Raw genomic sequence first — 7,217 nt, 5'->3', positions numbered from 1 at the left:
GCCTTTGTTCTCCCTGCCTGACTAACCACTTCTGAAGCAGTGGAAATTATGAACTCGCTTGGGATTTATTGCACAAAAAAAGCCCAGTGGACAGATTTTGCTTGCTGCGTGCCTTAACCGTTGTCCTCTCTACCCATGCAGCTTCAGGAATAGTATTTGTTCTTGAAAGGGGACAAAGCCAGGCTGGGTGACTTTTCTAGCTTTCACTTGCCCTAAGGAATCTCTTGGAGTCTCTGCAAGTCTAGATTCAAGACTCTCTGACTCTGGAAGGGAACTCTCCTGCCCTTGGGATGAGTCAACATAGGCTCTGCTCACCTTGGCTTACCCCTGTGTGTCCCAGAATGCCAAAGTGCTGAGTCGTGACTGGGATGGAACTTCAAAGCCTGTGGCTTTCATCTACTAGACTGGTTGAGCGGTACATGTTTCATCGTTGGAGTGTTCCTTGTACCACATATTGTGCATGGTGGCTGGCCATCCCTCATCCTTAGCCTAATGCTGGGCCAGTGTCCCTAAGAAAAGGGGGAACACTTTATGAAGAAGCAGGCCCTAAAGGGAAGCAGGGGATCTCCCTGAGAGAATGGCTGTCCCGTGCCCACCCCCAGACACTATCCCAGCTACCTGTGCCTAGAGTTTTCTCTTGGGGTTCTCCTAGGTAGTGGCGGCAGGGCGCTGCTGAGAGTTATGTTTAAGGAGACATTGCTCACACACACTCATTTCTCAGAAATACATCTGTTCAGCCAACCACAAAAGCTTCTTGTTGACTTACTTAGCCTCTGTGAAGTTCATACTCAAATTAACAGGATGGGTTATAGCATCTCAAGGGGCTAGCAAGGCATGAAAAATGTGTGGCGATCTGGGTACCAGATGTTTGTCTCACCTACATAAAATAAGTAAGGCAAAGTGATGAGACAAAATGCTAAATCCAAAATCCTACCACGGAGAGCATGAAAGGACTCTGGAATCTCTCATTTCTTTCTGGGCCTCCACTTGGGGGAGGTCACCGCTGACTTGGCAGAAGTAGCTTGACAACCAGAGAGTTCCTGTAAGCCAGCATTGACCAAGGCAATTAGTGCATATACAACACAGACCTGGACTGACTTGTGGACCTCACACCCAGAGAGCCTCTGGTGCTCAGCTTGTTGCTTCCAGAGCGAGGTCAGAGGCAGTGCTGGGAGACAGATGGCCCTCCTGGGACTACCCAGCAAAGAACAGGCATTTCAGAGCCCCTGGGAGCTAGCTATCTGCCATGCTTGAATGGTGGGCCACCAGGGTTCAGGTTGCTTCTGGCAGAAAAGGCTGTTTACAATGTCAGCTTCTTATAGGACTGCTGGTTTTCTTCACCCAGACATCCCAGTACCTAGAGCTTGTGTAGTACCCCCGCTTGAAGAGTTCTGGGGCCTTCCTTGGAAGAGGACTTTTGCAAGGAAGGGGGCTAGAGATCTGCTTCTGTCCATACTCCTGCTCAGTCCTCGTTTGTCCCTTCAAACTACCCCCAATACAGGCGACCTCATGTGACCTCAGCACACATGCCACCACTACCCACTTTACTTAGAAGTCAATCTCTGTGCTGCCTTGCCTCAAAGCTTGCTCAATGTCTCCCTGAAGCCAGTGACTATGGAGAATAGCTGACATTTTCACGGTCCACCATACACGTGCTTCTGTTCACACCAAGTGAGTGCTCCTGAGTATGTGTGCATAGCTTCTATTCTTAAGAAAATAAGCCTCTTCATCATCTGACCTAGTGGACAGGAGAATATATCTCCTAAAGTCATCCCAGGCCCTCACTGCATATTGTGTGTAAGATTGAGCTGGCTGATATGGTCAGGGAGTATCTTAGAGTTTTACAGTTGTGAACAAACACCATGACCAAGGCAACTCTTATAAGGACAACATTTAGCTGGGGCTGGCTTACAGGTTCAGAGGTTCAGTCCATTATCACCAAGGTGGGAACATGGCGGCATCCAGGCAAGCATGGTTCAGGAGGAGCTGAGAATTCTACATCATCTAAATAAAGGCTGCTAGCAGAATACTGGCTTCCAGGTAGCTAGGATGAGGGTCTTAAAGCCCACACCCACAGTGCCACACCTATTCCAAAAAGGCCACACCTACCTGAACAGGGCCACACCTTCTAATATTGCCACTCCCTGAGCCAAGCATATACAAACCATCACAGGAAGCAACACTCACATGCCTCTCACTGAACTTCCTCCAGTCCCACAGCTGTGGTCTGCTTCCTCACGCCGCAGGGCCTTTGTCCCTGAAACCTTAATGTCTGGAATTCTGTCTTTTACTCCTTCATCATATATGTTTTTGAGCATCAGCTATATATCAGAGACCTCATTACAAGATTCTAGGTAGACAATAAGACATGGATAGAGGAAAAAAACCATTTTCAGTAAAAGTTATGTATTTTAAAAAGAAAATATTTCAAGTCATTTGAAAGGAAAAAAAGGAATTTTTTTAAATAACAAGACATTGCTTCTAAAGTCTACAAATAGCACTCATTGTTATAAGGTAAACCATGCCCAACTAGGAAGGTAGCTCTGTGGTTAAGATCACTGGCTGTTCTTTCAGAGGACCCAGGTTCAATTCCCAGCATCCACATGGCAGTTCACAACTCTCTGTAACGCCAGGGAATCTTAAGTCTCTTTTGGCCCCCATGGGCAATAGACAAGCATGCAAGGAAAACACCTAAATACATGAAATTAAAAATGTGAAAAACATGCCCAGCTATGTTTTAGAGGTAAAGCTACAGACTTTACGAAGTTCGGCACTTAACAGAAATGGATCTGCTGTGTGTTCTTCTCAAGGATCATACCTCTACCCATGTCAGTTTTTGATCAAATAATTAACATTATTTGCTTGATTTGGGAATAGGCTCATGAACACAAGAGGAAGCAAAACCCATCTCAGGTCTAGATGGTGATGGTGGAGAAACGCCCACAGTTACTCCTCTGTCATCCCACCAGTGTGGTCTACTTGACTTCTTCCCTGTTCTGAGAAGAGCAGCTCATCACTCATGACTCTCTAGCCCCAAAGTTTGAGAGCTCTCCCCATGTTTGAATCCGAATGTCACAGTGATGCTCCTTGGGGAAATACACACACACACACACACACACACACACACACACACACCTGAGGTCTGTGTCTGTTGTTAAGTGCTGCACTTTAGAAAGCCAATAGCTTTGGCTGCATTGAAAGAGCCCCAGTTTACACCTCCAGAGTCAACTCTTTCCTAAGTTCATCTGCTTCAACCGACCTTTAAGAAGACCCATCCTGTGCTTCAGAATTGACTTAAAGCCAAGACCAGTTTGCTGTTTTGGTTTGGTTTGTGTTTTGTTTTGGTTTGTGGCCTGGGAACTAAGAATGGTTTTAAATGAAAACCATCTGAAGAGGAATAACTTTACAGTGAATGAAAGTGAGACCAAACGCACATTCTGTGTCTCCGCATACTGACTCACAGCCACACTTCCTCATTTGCATATTGCAGCTGCTATCACCCCACGGCTGAGCTGACTTATTGCATGTGAGTAGTGTGGTCCACAAATCTTAAGTCTATGTATCTCCTGTGTCTGGATGAGATGCCCGGAAAAGAAATGGGATGGCTGGGAAGTCCGTATTTAAAGCTTGGGTGGAGTGAGAAAGATCTAAAGAGCCTTTTGTTTGGCCAGGAGAAGCATCCACTGAAGCTGCTGTTTGGTGAATTCCTTCCATCTCAGGCATGGGTAAACTGATCCCAATAGCTGCCCAGCAATCAAGCACCATTGGCCTGGCCCAGGAATGCTAGTGGGCGAGGGCTCAGGGGGTACAGCCTTGGAAAAACTCACCAGCACCAGGGCTGGAGAGATGGCTCAGCAGTTAAGAGCACTCTGCTCTCCCACAGGACCTGGGTTCAACTTCCAACGCCTACACGATGGCTCACAACTGTCTGAAACTCCAGTTCCAGGGCACCTGACTCTCTCTCTCTTAGCCTCCTTGGGTACCAGATACATGCTTGCTGCATAGACATATATATAGGCAAAGCACCCATACACACACACACACACACACACACATACACACACATACACTCATTTACACATACATACACAAAGATATACACAGATACACACATACACACAGATACATACACATACATACATGCACACACACATACACAAAGATACACACGGATACACACATACATAAACATACACACATGCACACACACATACACATACATACACATACACACATGCACACACACATACACGTGCATACACATACACACATACATACACATAATACACACAGAATTTGACCAGTGATGACCATTCAATCAGTCTTTTCCTCCCTTTCTGTCTGGCTACCATCTTTTTCCTCATCTCCTCCCCTCCATCGCCATGGGTGTTGTTGGTTTATATAAGATAGGTCATTATTTTCTAGCAAAGTATAAGGACAAGCACATGTTTGAAATATTAATGAACACACTCCTTCCAGTCATTTCTCTTTCCTTTCTCATGAGACACCCCAAGGAAGTAGCTAGATTATTCTCCTTTTGTTTCATGAAGCAAGGGCAGTGGGAGTCAGGAGAGACTCCTTTTGGCTTTAGCTTCAGGTACAGGGAGAGATATGCCCTGAGGACTCTCAAGAGAAACGCATCCAGAGAACGTGAATCCACAGCACAAGGCTTGCCTGACCTCCATCTCTGTTAACGAAGTGGGTGGGGGTGGAAGGTGGGTGCTAAAGGTGAGAGAATCACATGGGAGGGATTTGAGTCACAGACAGGAGATGGTTCTTGGGGAAGACATTCTGTGATGGATATATGAGCAAGGTTATGAAATATAATGTGGCAGTGGTGGAAGGTAAGGAGGTACCTGGCAGGCCCATGCTAAGGTGTCCCCCCTGAGAAATCACACCATGTGACAGACCTAATATAAGGAAAGTTTATTGTGAGGGAAGGGAGGGGAGTGGAGACCTGGAAAGGGGGTAGAGGCAGAGAAAGAGAGGGATGGAGAAGAACAGAAAGAGAAAGAGAGGCTGGCCAGAAACATGTGGGAGAAGGAAAGTGGGAGAAAGTAAGAGAGGAGGGAGAGAGGTGGAGAGAGAGAAGAAAGAGAGAGAGACAGAGAGAAAAGAGAGAAAGACAGAGAGAAAAGAGAGAGAGGCAGAGAGAGAAACAGAGAGAAGAGGAGGCTATGGTAGTGACCAGTCCTCTTATATGCTACCAGCCACCAGCATGTGGCACACAGGTGATGAGACAGCTATTGCTAGGTCTTGCTAGGCTGCTGTTGTGATGAGCCTAGCAGAATTGTCTGTAAGACAATAAGCAGCATGCTCAAAGCCACATCCTTCACTCAACCTAGATCATCTCTGGTGACAGGCCCACAGCCAGCGCTTGCCTGGGTGACTTCCTACAGGACAAGGTACACCCTAGCTTCCAGCCTTGGGTACACCCATCTGGCCTGCCTTTGCCATCTCCCCAGATCTGAATCAGATCAGAAACCAGGGAAAGCATTGATGTTCCATAAACATGGTGAGTGGCATGTCCTAGAATGACATCACTGGATTGCCACTGGGCAGCCAGACTGGTGGCAACTCCCAGCAAGTATGTTCCTGGGAGCTCACTTATGTATGAGGCTGCGTGAGGAGATCTGGGATTTGGTGGAGGATGTGAATTAGGGGATGGGAAGCTAAGTGGCAGGCAGAAGGCAGAAGCAGAAGTAGAGGTGGGGCAGAAATGATCCCCATCACAAGAGTTTGTACAGAGTATCCCAGGTGCTTGGGTCTCACTTCCTTGTGCTTGTGAAAAAGGCCAGATTTGATGCTGGCTTCCTGTTTATCTCATGCTGGTGTGCCAGCTCTGGCACAGGGAGTTCCTGCCTGTTCTACATTATTCCCAGCTTAGCTTCTTCCTAAAAAGACTGCACAGGGAGGGAGGGCTGGGAAAGTGACTAAGCGGCCTTTCCTTAGGCTTTCCAGATCACTGGCCACAGACCCTCAGGAGGCAGTGGGAGTCTGCAGAAAGCTTCCCTCTTACTAGGGGCTAAGAGCCAGCTCCTTCCCTTCCTGAGCTAGGGCTTAAAGGCTAAATCTATCTGCCATTCATCCTTTCTGCTCAATTACAGTAGATTGCTTGATCTCATTTATTTTCTCCTATATGTTTGAAGTTAGGCAGCTTTCATTTGAAATGGAAATTCATGCAAATACTATGTAAATTAGGTCATTCCCAGATTAACTAAGGTGGAGGGGAATCTGGTCGTTTTAGCAAGCACCATCTGTCCCCTCTTTATTTTTTCCCCTTATCGAATCCCACCCTTCCTTTTCTCAATCAACATCGAAAATTGTTTCTTGGGGCTACGAGATCTTTCAAGGAAGGGAAGGAATCAATCACCTGTGCTTCCCAGCTGGGCTGCCCCCATCCTGTGAGAAGAGGCTCTGGGGAGAGACTGCAGAGAGTCAACTTGGTGTGAATGGTTCCACGTGAGCTGTCACGCCCCACTTGCAGGCCTCCGGCTCCTGCTTTCCGGATTGCCATTCTTCCTCTTGCCATCAGCTGAAGTCTTCTTATGAGTCCTGAAGCCCTCCTGTCTTATCTTGTGGCAGCCAATATTTTCAACAAAATAATAAAAGAGAATGTCCCTACCCTAAAGAAAGAGAGGCCTATAATCATACAAGAAGCTTACAGAGCACCAAATAGTTGGGACGAGAAAAGAAAATACTCCTGCCATATCAAACAGTAAATGTACAGAACAAAGAAAGACTATTAAAAGCTGCAAGGGGAAAAGGCCAAGTAACCTATAAAGGCAGACATATCAGAATTACACCTGACATCTCAACACAGAAACTAAAAGCCGGGAGACAACTTCCTGAACAGAACACCAACAGCTCAGGCACTAAGCTCAACAATTAATAACTGGGAACTCCTGAAACTGAAAAGCTTCTGTAAGGCAAAGGACACCATCAAAAGGACAAAGCAGCAGCCTACAGAATGGGAAAAGATCTTCACCAACCCTACATCCAACAGAGGGAGGATATCCCAAAATATATAAGGAATTCAAGAAACTAGACATTGACAAAATAAATAACCCAATTTTTAAAATGGGGTACAGATCTAAACAGAGAACTCTCAACAGAGAAATCTCAAATGGCTGAGAAGCACTTAAAGAAATGTTCAACATCCTTAGCCTGCAGGGAAATGCAAATCAAATGACTCTGAAATTCCATTTTACACCCAT

This window comes from Mastomys coucha, unplaced genomic scaffold (assembly GCF_008632895.1).
Source record: "Mastomys coucha isolate ucsf_1 unplaced genomic scaffold, UCSF_Mcou_1 pScaffold6, whole genome shotgun sequence".
Classification (NCBI taxonomy): Eukaryota; Metazoa; Chordata; class Mammalia; order Rodentia; family Muridae; genus Mastomys; species Mastomys coucha.
Note: the sequence above shows the minus strand (reverse complement) of the source record.